The 14,446-nt window shown below is 45.3% G+C and overlaps 1 long non-coding RNA gene across 1 annotated transcript; it reads left to right on the forward strand.

The window, feature by feature from the left end:
• The first annotated feature begins 1,960 nt into the window (after positions 1–1,960).
• On the forward strand, positions 1,961–13,543 carry LOC143837340 (uncharacterized). The gene is made up of 5 exons (XR_013230957.1): positions 1,961–2,277; positions 6,182–6,239; positions 6,723–6,797; positions 9,520–9,550; positions 10,216–13,543. It is a non-coding gene; the product is annotated as an uncharacterized LOC143837340 (long non-coding RNA).
• The last annotated feature ends 903 nt before the right edge of the window (positions 13,544–14,446 follow it).

Raw genomic sequence — 14,446 nt, forward strand, 5'->3', positions numbered from 1 at the left:
GAATAGCAACTGCTTGATTTTATGAGGAAGTAAGTAAATGTATCCCCTTTTTGTACAACCACACCTTGGGAACCTTCGTTCTTTGTATCAAATGAATCTTTGAAAAAGAAGCAAGGCCCATGATAAATCGAGCCATTCTAGTGTTGCTAGTTGAATTTTCGTTAGCATTTAGGAGGTTTGGGTTTCTCTGTTGGATTTGTTTTTTAATGGTGGGTAGGGTTACCAGCTCTGGGTTGGGCAGTTCCTGAAGATTGCCAAGTCTTGGAAGCTAAGTAGGGTGACCTCTGGTTAAAAGTTTAGTGTAGACTGCCTGTTTTGGACAACAGATTAATGATGGATCACACGGGACAACACCCTGTACCTCTGAGTACTGTGAGTCCACACACTTGTCGTGGAATGTTTCCGTTGGCTGCAGAGGAGAGGACACGCAGTAATGGGTTTAAACTACAAGTACAACGATATAGGCTAGATATCAGGAAAATAATTGTCATAGAGTAGTTCAATAGTGGAATAGGCTGCCTAAGGAGGTGGTGACCTCCCCCTCACTGGCAGTCTTCAAGCAAAGGTTGGATACACACTTTTCTTGGATGCTTTAGGATGCTTAGGGCTGATCCTGCGTTGAGCAGGGGGTTGAACAAGATGGCCTGTATGGCCCCTTCCAGCTCTATGATTCTATGATTCCATCATTCTATGAATGCAGATATTGTTACCTGAAAAGGATCCCTAAGTGGAAGTTATGAGCAATTATGAATATTGCAAAAGGCTGGGTAACGTAAGATCTTTCTACACATTTTACAGGGTCCTTTCCCTGGGAAAAACGCCTCTTAAGTAATGATGAAAATTACACTCAAGTTAATTTATTTGGGTGAAATATTGGGATACCTCCAAAATTCACACACATACAAAAACATACACATACTAATTTCTACAGAGGGAAAATGTTAGCTAAATAGGGAAATACTGCACCTGAGTGAGTCCAAGAAGCAAAGGCATAGGTTGATGATGGGAGTGGACATGACAGCAAGTGTGGAGAGGTCAACTCTCTCTCTGTCTCTCTCTGTCTCTCTCTCTCTGAGCAGAGCTCAAAGCATTTGATATTCCCGGACCCCAGTGACTGCCCATAGGGAGGTCTGATGTGATGTAAGTCGGTGGTCCCCAACCTTTTTATCACCAGAGACCAGTCAACGCTTGACAGTTTTACTGAGGCCCGGAGGTGGGGGGTAGTCTTTTGCTGAGGGATGTCACCGCCACCACCTGAGCCTCTGCTCCACTTGCTTTTCTGCCACTGCCCCTGACTTCCCGCCGCCTGCTGGGGGTCGCTGCCAGCAGCAGCTGCACAATGCCATGCCGAGAGGGAGCCCCAGCCATGGCGGTCGGAGAGCACCAAAGGTGAGCCAGTGGCAGAGTAACAGGGCAGCCCCTGAGGCAGCAGCCGAGGAGGAGGACGAGGAGGAGCCACGGCCCGGTACCGACTGATCCACGGTCCGGTACCAGTCTTCGGACCGGGGGTTGGGGACCACTGATGTAAGTGACTGGTGATTGGTTACGTGTTATGGACCAATCTGATAGGTGGATTGGCAGGTCATCTAACTGGAGTGGGAGGTATGGAGTAAGCCCATCACGCTGAGCAAGACCTTGGCTAGGTGTGAAGCATATCTAACCTGAAGAATGTATCTTAATGGCCCTGTATGGGTTAATCAGGGAGGAGTCTGTGGGGGAGAACAATAGGCAACGTTAAGCAGGAGAGATGATACTCACTGAACAAATAGTTCAAAATGAACAAAAGAAAGTCTGGTTAGTTCTGGGGGAGCCACTCCCTTCCCTCGACAGTCTGATGGTTCTGTCTGGGGGGAGCCATGCTCCTAATTAGCTTGTCAGCTGGCTGCATGTGGAGGAGGAGCGGGGAATCAAACCCGGCGCGCCAGATTAGAAGTCTGCACTCCTAACCACTACACCAAGATGGTGAGGCTTGGACCTGAGATTTCAGTGTGCAAAGCAGGACTTTCTACCCCTGAGCCATGGCTTCGTTTTCCTTCAGAGCATCATGTGCAGAACCCCCCCACACCTCTGCCACTTTGACAGGCATATAAGTTTCTGAAACACACGAACACTGTAAGATTTGATACATATGGAGCCCTACGGAGCAGCAAACAGGCAGTTATGACTCACAGCCTGTCCCCAGAGGCAAGAGTAAAAGAAAAGGAAATTCCTGTTTAGGTTTTTTGCTCCTGGCAGCGACCGAGTGTGCCACATACCTTGCAACTCCCTGCCATGAAGGTGAGTGACCCTCCCCTCCTCAGCATATGACCCCCCCTACTCTGTGGTCTCATAATAACCCCCTTCCCCCCCTCCCATGCCCTTCCTGGCTCATGTTTCCTGTCTCTGGATATTTTGCTGTTTTGGTTTTTCCTTCCAGCTGTGTGTTGTAGTTACTGTGCACTTCTGGGCAGGGATTCAGGAGGTGAGCGTTATGAAATGCCTCAGTTCTAAGAAGGGACGTCCAAGTAACAAATTCTGAAACATGGTTGTGTATGCATATGCCTGTGTGTTGTGAGGGAGGGAGAGGGAGAGGGAGAGACAGATTGTGTGAGTGACTGCAGGAGAAAAAGGGCAAGAAATGAAACGAGAAAGAAAAGATGTTCCTCCTTTTCCAAAGAAAAAGATAATTAGGAGGGTTTTGGAAGAAATTCAGAAAAAAGAGGCTGGGGGGGGGGGAATTTCCTGGAATTGGGGAGGGAACGTAAAGCCCTGGTGGCTGTTCATAAATCTGGCAGGCTTATGTGGGAGCGGTCCCTGGTCTGAAACCCTAGAGAAATCTGGTTCTCCTGTTGCTTGCTACCTTTCGACATTGGCTTCCTCTGATGCCACCTTTCTGGCTGTGGTGTTTGGAGCAGTCAGAAATGAAGAAGAGCAACACTTCCCATCCTGGGGAATTTTTTAGTGACACTTTAGCACCTAAGGTAAAGGTATCCCCTGTGCAAGCACCAGGTCATGTCTGACCCTTGGGGTGACGCCCTCCAGCGTTTCCATGGCAGATTCAATGTGGGGTGGTTTGCCAGTGCCATCCCCAGAGAAAGTAAAACTCGGCAGCATTTGGGCATTGGCAGAGAGCTTGAGATGTGAAAAGAAATGGTTCTTGGGCTAAGAATGGAAGAAACATTCCCTCTCCATCAGCCGTGGGCAACAGGTCGGATTATTTACAATAGGATAGGATGATTGTGTATGTTCCTATCCACATTTCATTGAATTTCGCGGGACTTGCTTCTGAGTAATTTGCCTAGAACTGCAATAGTTTTGCTTGCATGCCTTTTAGATATCTTGTAAGGCTCTTAAGGATGTGCGCACACACGTACGAATTTGATTCATCCCAAACTGATTGAAGTTTACTCAAATCACCTGAATCACTGGCTTGGCAAAGTGATTAAGGTTCCCATGATTCAGGTTGACCTGACTTGATTTGGCTCCATTGGGGCCCAACAAACGACTGATGTTGCAAAGAGCTGGCTCTCCACAGCATCAGACCAGGGAGCATTATGCACACATTGGATAATGCACCTTCAATGCATTTTGGAAGTAGATTTTCCTGCTCCGCACAGGAAAAGCCAGCTGAAAAAGCACACTAAAAGTGCATTATCCAATGTGTGCATAATGGGCCCAGAGATGTTTAAAGACTCAAAATGTCTCTCCAGCAGACCCCACTGAACGGGTCTTTAAACCCCTTTAAGAATCTCCCCAGCAAGCCCATCTGAAGTTGTGTAGAACCCACACTCTGTAGCTTCAGATGGGTCTGCTGGAGAGACTTTAAAGACCTTGGCAAATATTTAGGATTAGCCTTTAGTGTTGATGACTTGTTTCTCCGTCTCCCAGATCCTTCTTAATTACATGAAATATGTAACTTTTGCCCGAATTAGCCAATGAATTAATACCTATGCCCAAAGTATTTATTTTATGGAAAATGAATTGGGACCATTTAGAACAGGGGTAGTCAAACTGCGGCCCTCCAGATGTCCATGAACTACAATTCCCAGGAGCCCCTGCCAGCGAATGCTGGCAGGGGCTTCTGGGAATTGTAGTTCATGGACATCTGGAGGGCCGCAGTTTGACTACCCCTGATTTAGAACAATGAGAGTAAAATGGCCATTAAACTAAGAGACTGAGTTCGAAAATGCAGTCTCAGCTAATATTTGATATTCCCAGTTCCTGAATGGGATGTGAAAGTGAAAAAAACTGGCTGGTAAAAAAGTCGATTCATTTGAAATGGGCATAGTGCGGAGTGTCAAAACAGACAAACAAGTGAGTTCTAGATGAAGACCTGAGAAAGATCAGCAATGGTGGTATGTGTTGGAGGTCATTAATTCATGGGGTTACCATAAGTTGGAAGTGACTTGGAGGACCTGAACAAACATGGGTAAGACATGTCAATGGACTTGAGTAATCACTGTCTTTTAATAATCCTTGTAACCTCATTGGATGGCATATTAATATTCTTTTAAGTTTGTTAATGTTACGGATGCAAATAGCCATGCTTTAATTTTTTTTATATATATATATATATATACATACATACATACATACATACATACATACATACATACATATCTCCTGATAAGCTATAGCCACAAGCGAATAACTTTTTTTCCCCTACTTGACTACAGCAGCGAGGCTGGTGAGAGCCATTTTGATGTAGTAGTTAGGAATGCAGACTTCTAATCTGGCATGCCAGGTTCGATTCTGCACTCCCCCACATGCAATCAGCTGGGTGACCTTGAGCCAGCCACAGCACTGAGAAAGTTGTTCTGACCAAGCAGTGATATCAGGGCTCTCTCAGCCTCACCTCCCTCACAGGGTGTCTGTTGTGGGGAGAGGAAAGGGAAGACGACTGTAAGCCACTTTGAGACTCCTTCGGGTAGAGAAAAGTGGCATATAAGAACCAACTCTTCTTCTTCTTCTTCATACTACTGGTCTAGCAAAGAGAAGCCGAAATTTTATTTGTTTGTTTGTTTGTTTGCTTGCTTGCTTGCTTATTTGCTTGTTTCTTTCTTTCTTTCTTTGTTTATTTATTTATATTTTGTTTGTTTGTTTGTTTGTTTGTTGATTTATATACCGCCCTCCCCTAAGCCTCAGGGCAGTTTACATGGAACTGGAGGAAAAAAAACAGTACAAATAACATAAGTTGAACAATTACGATACAATCATACCAGGAGAACAATAACATAATGGCACAAACATAGTGAGAATGTCCATTTTAACTGTAACATACTGACAGCCCCGTGGGATGGACATGACAGTGGTGGTTTTCATGGGAGGGGGGTCTCAGGGGCCAATGGGGAAGTGATTCATTTGAAATGTGCATACTGTGGAGTGCCAAAAAAGATAAACAAATAAGTTCTAGGGCAAGACCTGAGCAAGAGGAGGTAGGGGTATGCCTTATTGCCTGGGTGCAAACTGCTTTTATTCCAATCCCAGGTCGATTCAGTCCCTGCCATCTACACAGAATGCGATTTCCGTTTTGATTTTGGGCGATTTAAATTTTCATTCTGCAGGAAGAAGGATTGATCCGCAGTGACCCTACCTTTATTGTGCGATATCTTAGAGTGCTTTTAATGCTCAGTACTTATAAAATCCGGATTGAGAAAGCAGGCTGTTTTGAATCTGGGCTTTGCTGCGTGGTGCTGCGTGATGCTCTGATTGGCCAAAGATGGACATGTGACAAGCTTGCCTTAAAGAAGAATAGTCTTTTACCAAGGGACGTCACTGCCACCTCCTGAGCCCCTGCTCCACTTGCTTTCCCACCGGTGCCCCTGACTTCCCGCTGCCCACTGGGGGGTGCTGCCAGCAGCAGCTGCCGCAGCCCGGTACCAACTGATCTATGGACCAGTCCCGGTACCTGGACCGGGGGTTGAGGACTGCTGCTGTAAGCAACACAAGACAGGTTTATGGGACATTCTGCATGGAGGGGTTAGTTTATTCACTGAAACAAGTCTTTTGACTTTCCCATTGGCCCCATTGACTTTCCCATTAGAAACTACTGTCTTTTGACTTTCCCATTGGTTTATTTGTTGGGCAGCCTTTGGACACTACATGACCCAAGCTGGTTGATGGGAAAGGCAGGATGTCAGGACTCTGATTTACAAATATCAGTGGGACAGGCCTCCTTAACTGTTGGCTGTTTCTCTTTCAGAGCTTGAACATTCTCCTTTTTACACTTGTGAGCTTTGTAGATGCTGCAGGTAGTCAAGGTAAGATGCTGACCCCTCATGTTCTTGCCCCAAGTCTGCAGGTCAGCTCACACAACAGCCAGGTAGCTCCACCATTTTCTCACTGAGCTGCATACTCTTGCTAAGGCCAGTGACCCACAATACAATCCCTGTGGACATCATGGTGTCCAGAAGTCCCTGTTGGTTCTTCCACCAGGTGCCTCTTTGGTTATATATCACACATATCTTTACATAAATATGTCAAGTTCTGATTGTGAAAGGGTGAAATGCTGGAGGAGAACAAATATTAGAATGATTAACACTCCAAAGTGTACCTCCCAAAAAAGGTATTTTGGAAAATCTGATAAGGGAAATGTAATTGAAAACATTCTCAGATAATGAGTATATAAGCTCTGCTGGATCAGACCAGTGGTCCATCTAGTCCAGCTTCCTGTCTCACACAGTCTTCTTCTGCATGTCCCCTGATTCTTGTCCTGAAGGCCCATTTCTCTCTTTCTCTCCTAGATGGACTCTCCGTGGGGGCAAAGGTTGCCATAGCAGTTGGTGTCCTCATCACCCTTGGCATTCTCATTGGCCTCTGTAAGCACGTTCTTCTGCCATGAGCATGCCCCCTGCAGAGACACAGGGATGGATGCATGGGGAGACAGCATTGTAACTAAAGAGTTCACACATATCTTCTGGCCTCTGGTCCCTTCTTGTAGGCCTACAGTTGACAGATGGGACAGGTACAAGCATCCTCCCTTTCTGGGGGGCGGAGAGGTGGACCCATGTGTCATTGGCCTTCCCAAGTGCTGCCCCTGATGCCCATTGGCTAAGACTGCCCTTCGCCACGCCCCAAAACGTTCTTGAAAAGCACAAGGCCTTTCCACACCAAGTCCTGCCTCCCAGAAGTAATGTGCAAAGAGATCCTGATGCAATGCCCTGGGAGCACTGGGAGGAGGCCTTTTCCCGTCAAGAAGATGTTACGCATTTTTAATTCCAAATCAAGCTCCCAAACAGAAAGAAATTATTAAAAATAACAAAATATAACAACCATGGTGACAAGGCTGCAGATAAGCATTTGCGAAAGGTTTCCAAATATCTAAAACAGTGGTCCCCAACCTTTTTATCTCCGGGGGCCGGTCAACACTCGACAATTCTACTGAGGCCCGGGGGGGGGGTAGTCTTTTGCCAAGGGATGTCACTGCCGCTTGAGCCCCTGCTCCACTTGCTTTCCCGCTGGCACCCCTGACTTCCCGCCGCCCACCGGGAGGTGCTGCCAGCAGGAGCTGCGCAATGCCATGCCAAGAGGGAGCCCCAGCCATGGCAGCCGCTGGAGAGCACCAAAGGTGAGCCGGCAGCAGAGTGGCAGGGCAGCCCCCGAGGCAGCAGCCGGGGAGGAGGACGAGGAAGAGCCGCAGCCTGGTACCGACTGATCCATTGACCTGTACCGGTCTCTGGACCGGGGATGGGGACCGCTGATGTAAAACATGTGCCTACGTGCAACTGTCATCTATATGGGATAGATTCAAACGTTGGGAAGGTTGTAAAATCCACAGTTGATTAGATTATGGGATTATCTTTTTAAGTGCCGTAATCTCAAGGGCTCTTTTACACGTGCTAAATAATGCCTTTTCAGTCTGCATCAGGGACTCTTTGCAAGTGGATTTTGCCATTTCACACAGTAAAATCCAGTTGCAAATTGCAATGAAAACCCCTTCTTTAGTATGTGTAAAAGCAGCCCCAGTCTTCTAACCAGGGGTAGTCAAACTGCGGCCCTCCAGATGTCCATGGACTACAATTCCCAGGAGCCCCTGCCAGCGAATGCCCCTGCTTCTAACAATAGTAAAGGCATGGAGGTCCCATTTTTATTGACCATCAGTTAGACAGCCAGTGTGGCATAGTGGTTAAGAAGAGTGGTGTCTTCTAATCTGGGACGCCGGATTGAATCCCCCGCTCCTCCACATGCAGCCAGCTGGGTGACCTTGGGCTCCTCACAGCCCTGATAGTGCTGTTCTGACTGAGAATTCCCATCAGAGCTCTTTCAGCCCCACCTTCCTCACAGAGCCCAAGAATTCCACACCAATAATTCAGCCCGACTCAGCACTCGTCTAGCATCAGGCCGAATTCTGTATGATGTCAATATCAATCCGGGGCAGTCCAGAGTCTGGTGTGACTCAAGTCTTCAGTTGACCTGCAACAAGAGAATGCAGATGAATCTGCATTCCCTTGTGTGCCTCAGGCCTCATTGGGGCATATGTCAGTCCCTGGGTCATCTGGGAGGGAAAATACAGACTGTCCTGCCCTGGCAATACTAAGCGCCACTCTCTGTGGGCACTATCATCAAATCTCCAGCAATACCCACAATGAAAAAAATTTTTTTTAATTGTTAAAAAAGTTTTTAAACAATTTTTTAAAAATTGTTAAAAAATATTTTTTTAAACCCCCAGATGGCTCTGCATGCTGTGGAGTCACCAGGGGCATTTTTTAATTTGTAAAAATGTGTGATTGCATAACAACACAATCACACATTCTCACAACTAAAGAACAAAATTCCACACTGTCCTACAGTGCAATGGAGCCTCACTATTCTGGATGCCTCATGCAAGAGCACAAATCTGGGGCTGAAGGGGTGCAGTAGGCCAAATGCTGCCCTGTGTGGAAGCAGGAAGATCTGGGGTGACCTGCCCTGAGCCAGAAACCAGGTGGCAGCGTGGTGCAATGCCTCCCATCCGGTCAGGGTGTCTGTTTTCGGCAGAGGAAGGGAAAGGCAAGTGTAAGCTTCCTCAAAAATCAACAAATATTCTACTATCAAATTGATATGGGTGATTACTCCCTTCCCCAAAGGCCCAAAGCATTTCTTCAAGAGACCTATCATGCGATTCACAGTGCCAGCAATTAGACAGCTAGGGGTGTTCACTGAGGGAAATAAATTGTTATCACTTTGGATCCCAGCTTTGGGGAGGGTTGCCAGCTTTAAAATGGGAGATACTTGGAGATTTGGGGAGGGGAGCCTGAGGCAGGTGAGGACAGGTGAAGGGAGGTACCCTCCAAGGCAGTCATTTCCCCCAGTACCCCAGGGGAACTGATCTATGTCAGATGGAGTTCATTTTTAATCCAGGAGATTTCCAGGAGGCTGGCAACTCTAGCTTCAGAAATGCCTCCAAATGAAGAAAGCAAGATGTTGAGTATGAATACTACAGTCACAGGGTTTGGGAATCCACATGGACGGCAGCACATGCTTAGTTTATTGTGCTAAAGCTTATCCTTCCTTTGCTCTTGCCTCAGGACCTGGCAATAAACTCCCTGTCTCCCCTTTCAGGTTATTGTTGCTGTGTCAAAAATAAAGACAGGTAAGAGAACAACCCCAGTGTGACCCCCTTTCCTAGGGTCCCCAATCTCCAGGAGGAGCCTTGAGATCTGGAATTACTACATCTCCAGATGGCGGAAATCAGTTCTTTTAAAGGAGGAGTAGTCAACCTGTGGTCCTCCAGATGTCCATGGACTACAATTCCCATGAGCCCCTGCCAGCATTTGCTGGCAGGGGCTCATGGGAATTGTAGTCCATGGACATCTGGAGGACCACAGGTTGACTACCCCTGTTTTAAAGGAAATAGCCCTTCAGAGGGCAGAGTATATCATCACCTTGCTGCTGAGCTCTCTCCCCAAGTGCCACTCTCTGTGGGTACTATCCTCAGATCTCCAGCACTTTCCAAGCCAGATGCAGCAACCCTACCATTATGCCTTGTTAAAGGACTCACGAGTAGGAGGGAAGCCCACCATTGTGATGTTACACAAGGTCCCAGGGACTCCAAGGATTCACGTAGACACCATTTGCTGTCAGGTATCTTAATGGGTCATGGCCATCATTCTCCCTCAGGCTAGCGTACTTCACAGGGGGGTTGGAAGGAGAGAATAAATGAGTGAATGCTGCACACACATAAAACACACTGAACAAATAAAAATAACCAAAGAATCCTTGGGTTTCTCCTCTAATTCCTGTTTGTTTCATTTACAGATTCCATCAGGCAGTAGAAACAACTGGCACAAGTTGCTTAGAAGCATCCTTGTGCTATCAGGATTGATTGTCCGGCAGGCTGGGCCCTTCTGGAAGCCACCTCCAGTTTCAGTTTGGCTGTGTCAACTCTTCCTCTTTTTCCTGGATGGAGAAGTCTCTTGCTTAGCTTCTGCCCACCCTCCACTTTCTGCCCAACCATTCTATTTATCCTCTACCTGCTCCCATCACCCCTGGCTGCCTGCCCCCGGTTGTCTTCTATCTGGATGGCCTTTTCACTGTATTCAGTGAGTCCCCTTCAAGATTCAGAATGTTTTTGAATCAGTTCTTCGCTTTACAAAATCTGAGAATGAGGGTGGGGAGAGACTGTCACTGGCTCCTTGATTAAGGAGCATGAACTGCGAGTTAAAGGTGGATACAGATATGCGCTCTTTAAGAGTAATGATAGCCATGTGTAGAAAGAACTATTGAACCTGCATTCCTTGGATGTGAGTGCTTAAAAGCTTAAGTTTGCCCACACACAGCCCAATTCCTTTGCCACACATGATATCTGGAATGCCTTATGATCAACGTCCCTTGGCACTGACAAGTGTTTTTATATTATGATGTCCATATATATATATACAGAGCCTTGTGTGGCGCAGAGTGGTAAGGCAGCCACCTGAAAGCTTTGCCCATAAGGCTGGGAGTTCAATCCCAGCAGCCGGCTCAAGGTTGACTCAGCCTTCCATCCTTCCGAGGTCGGTAAAATGAGTACCCAGCTTGCTGGGGGGTAAACGGTAATGACTGGGGAAGGCACTGGGAAACCACCCCGTGTTGAGTCTGCCATGAAAACGCTAGAGGGCGTCACCCCAAGGGTCAGACATGACTCGGTGCTTGCACAGGGGATACCTTTACCTTTATATATATATACATACATATATACACATATATTTGGCTCCTGAGGAGGGCCTCAGAGACCAAAATGCACTTTGAACAACTTAGATATATGGAATTATTGGTCCCGTTTTACTAACTCATGGTGTTTATCTTAGAAATATGAAAATATATTAGGTTATATAGATTTAGGATTTTTTTTTTTTGTTCAGATACCTAACCATTTCAGAGGCCAGTGTGCCCATATTTTTAATGTACAGTTTGTAATAAATATGTATATTTTAGTTTAATCCGTTTTTTTAAAAAAATTGTCACTCAACCTTTGAGTACTCAGCTCAAGTTGCAGCAGCTCTCTAGGGTCTCAGCCAGATATCTTTCATATCAGCCAGTTCCTGACCTTCTTAATTGAAGATGCCAGAAGTTGAACCTGAGAGCTTTTGGATGTCAAGCCAATGCTCCACCACTGAACGAGACCTACTACCAAGGAAAAAGGACTTATACACACAAACAAAGCCTTGACTACTATCAGATTTCTCTCCTGTTAGGCTTAATCTTACAGCATTTATAGAAGCCAGAAGGAAGGGAAATCTTGAGGGAGAGTAAGCCTGTACATTTTCTGGATTTTAGATCATACAAATCAATAATTTTCTGAGACAGAATATTTTTGTATCTTTACTTTCATATTTAAACTGTTCATTCACAACAACCTGTGGATTTTTAAAATATTCTTTTTATTTTAGATATAAGAATAGAAAATACCCCAATGACTTAGTGTCTCCCTTTCCCATCCTCCCAGAGTCTTAGATTTCTGTTCAATCAGCAAGATTGTCCATTAAAAAGCGCCATTGTTCCTGATACTGTTCCAATGGCATTTTGTTAACAAAGCTTGTATGTTTCGCCATTTTGGATAGTTTGGGCAGTTTATCAAGCCAGACTGGTAGGTCTGAGGTTTCTGATGACTTCTAGGTTTTGGCTAGAAGAAGAAGAGTTGGTTCTTATATGCTGCTTTTCTCTACCTGAAGGAGGCTCAAAGCGGCTTACAGTCGCCTTCCCTTTCCTCTCCCCTGTGAGGTGGGTGAGGCTGAGAGAGCCCTGATATCACTGCCCGGTCAGAACAGTTTTATCAGTGCCGTGGCGAGCCCAAGGTCACCCAGCTGGCTGCATGTGGGGGAGCTCAGAATCGAACCTGGCATGCCAGATTAGAAGTCCCCATTCCTAACCACTACACCAAACTGGCTCTCACCAGCCTCACTGCTGTAGGCAAGTAGGGGGGGAAAGTACTTCGCTTGTGGCTATAGTTTATCAGGACAAAGACTTACCAGCATATATTGTGGTCTCATAGGAAACTTAACATTGAACAGTTTTTGTAATACCCCATGTACCTTTACCCCTAATTTTTCCACTTTCCCACCTCTCCACCACATATGATAAAACCTGTGGATTTTTATTGAATGAGCTAATCCTTAAATAAGAAGGGTTGATGGTTAATATATACGAGGGTAGATCTGACCAGCTTTTCTGCTAGTAAAAGAGAACGGAAAGGGTTCCATTTGCACTCATAAAAGAACTCTGATTGGTATTATAGAACCAGCATGGACAAAAACCATGGGAGGCAGGCACCACAGTCAAGAAGGTAATTGGGTGAGATCGACTAGAATCCCTGATTGGATCCGCCCCTCTGTCTTGACCAGCTTAGTAATACAGAATGTAATATACAGACCAAGATGTGGAGAGAAGATCTATTAATAAACATTTGCATAAGAAGTTTAGTTTATTGTAAGCAATGCGGGAATATTATGGTTTTCTTTTTGAAATATGAGTATTAGAAGGGTTTCATACAGATGTATTTTACTCCTGGTAAATTGGCCAAAATTAATCCTTTCGGTTTTATCCTCTGTTGGAGTTGTTTCCAGTTGGTACTCTCACGCCTGTATGCTGGCAATGCCTGATGGCGAATAGATTTGGCAACAGCTTTTGAAGACAAGTAAAAAAAAAGTTTGAGAGAGATCCTATGATCCAAGGACAATCTTATTTTGTTTAGTACAGGATGATGTGGAATAAAGACAATATTCATTCAGTTTGATAATATCAAGATTTTTTATTGGGAAAAAAAGTGGTGACAAAATACGTTAGCTACAGTACGTAACTGACATGGGCATGTTGCTTGGAATGAGGATGGTGGATACACTGACAATTTAGAAACACAGTTTTAGGAAGGAATGTACTTTCCAGAAATATATTTATTCATGATTTGTGTTTTTTTGGAATAGATTAAATCAGATGATGTTGTTAGCTTAGCAATTTCATCACACGTATCATGGTGTCAAGGATTATTGGTGCAACACAATAAACTCCTCTGTGTTAATTTTGCATGTTTTTTCCCCCCTAATTGACTTTTTGAGAAGTTTTTGTATTTTTTGTTTGTTACAAAGGATGATATAAGTATATTTTTGTATTCTAAATCTCAATAAAAATACTGTTAAAACTATAAGAATCGCATTTTGCCTCTCTACAGTTCTGATCAGTATACCTTGTTGGACCAGAACAATGTTCTCTGGTATTCTCACTCAAAGAGGAGCCAGTCAGATGCACCTGAATAGAAGAGCCAGTGTGGTGTGTTGGTTAAACAGTAACAGACTCAGAACAGGACCTCCACATGCAGCAAGCTGGGTAACCTTGGACTAGTCACAGTTCTCTTAGAACTGTTCTTACAGATCCGTTCTTACAGATCCGTTCTCTCTCAGCCCCTCTACCTCACAGGGTGACACTTTGGGACTTTTTCAGGTAGTAAAAAGCAGGGTATATGATTGAATGGGAGACCATTGTTCTGGTTACCCCACCATCGCTCTGACAATGAACCAATCTGTGCAAGAAATACATTTTCTGGACACTACAGTAATCATTCATAATGGATGCCTAGAGACTGCATCATACCAGAAGCCTACTGTCTGACAAACGTGCCTGTATGCCTCTAGCTACCATCCTAAACACACCAAATGATCCATTGCATATTGTATGTAGCCAGGCTCTACGCTACAGCCACATCTGCTCCAACCCTACATACACGGATTCTCATCAGAGGGGTCTACAGCAAACCTTTTAGGAACTTACGTACCTACCTGAAGCAGTCAAGAAACAAATTAACAAAACCAGTGACACATTACTTCCTGGGGGCATGGTAGGGAGCCGTGGGCAGGTGACCACTTCTGGGGCTCCTCCAAGTCTGAAAAATTATTTCAGAAGATCCCTCACTTGAAAATGGCAGGTCTAGGAGAATTTCATCCATACTGAGTTTGTGTGTACTTCAGGGATCAGACTTGCTATATGGCAAAGAGTGTGACACAGGGCACTCCTTCAG

This window comes from Paroedura picta, chromosome 5, assembly GCF_049243985.1.
Source record: "Paroedura picta isolate Pp20150507F chromosome 5, Ppicta_v3.0, whole genome shotgun sequence".
Lineage (NCBI taxonomy): Eukaryota > Metazoa > Chordata > Lepidosauria > Squamata > Gekkonidae > Paroedura > Paroedura picta.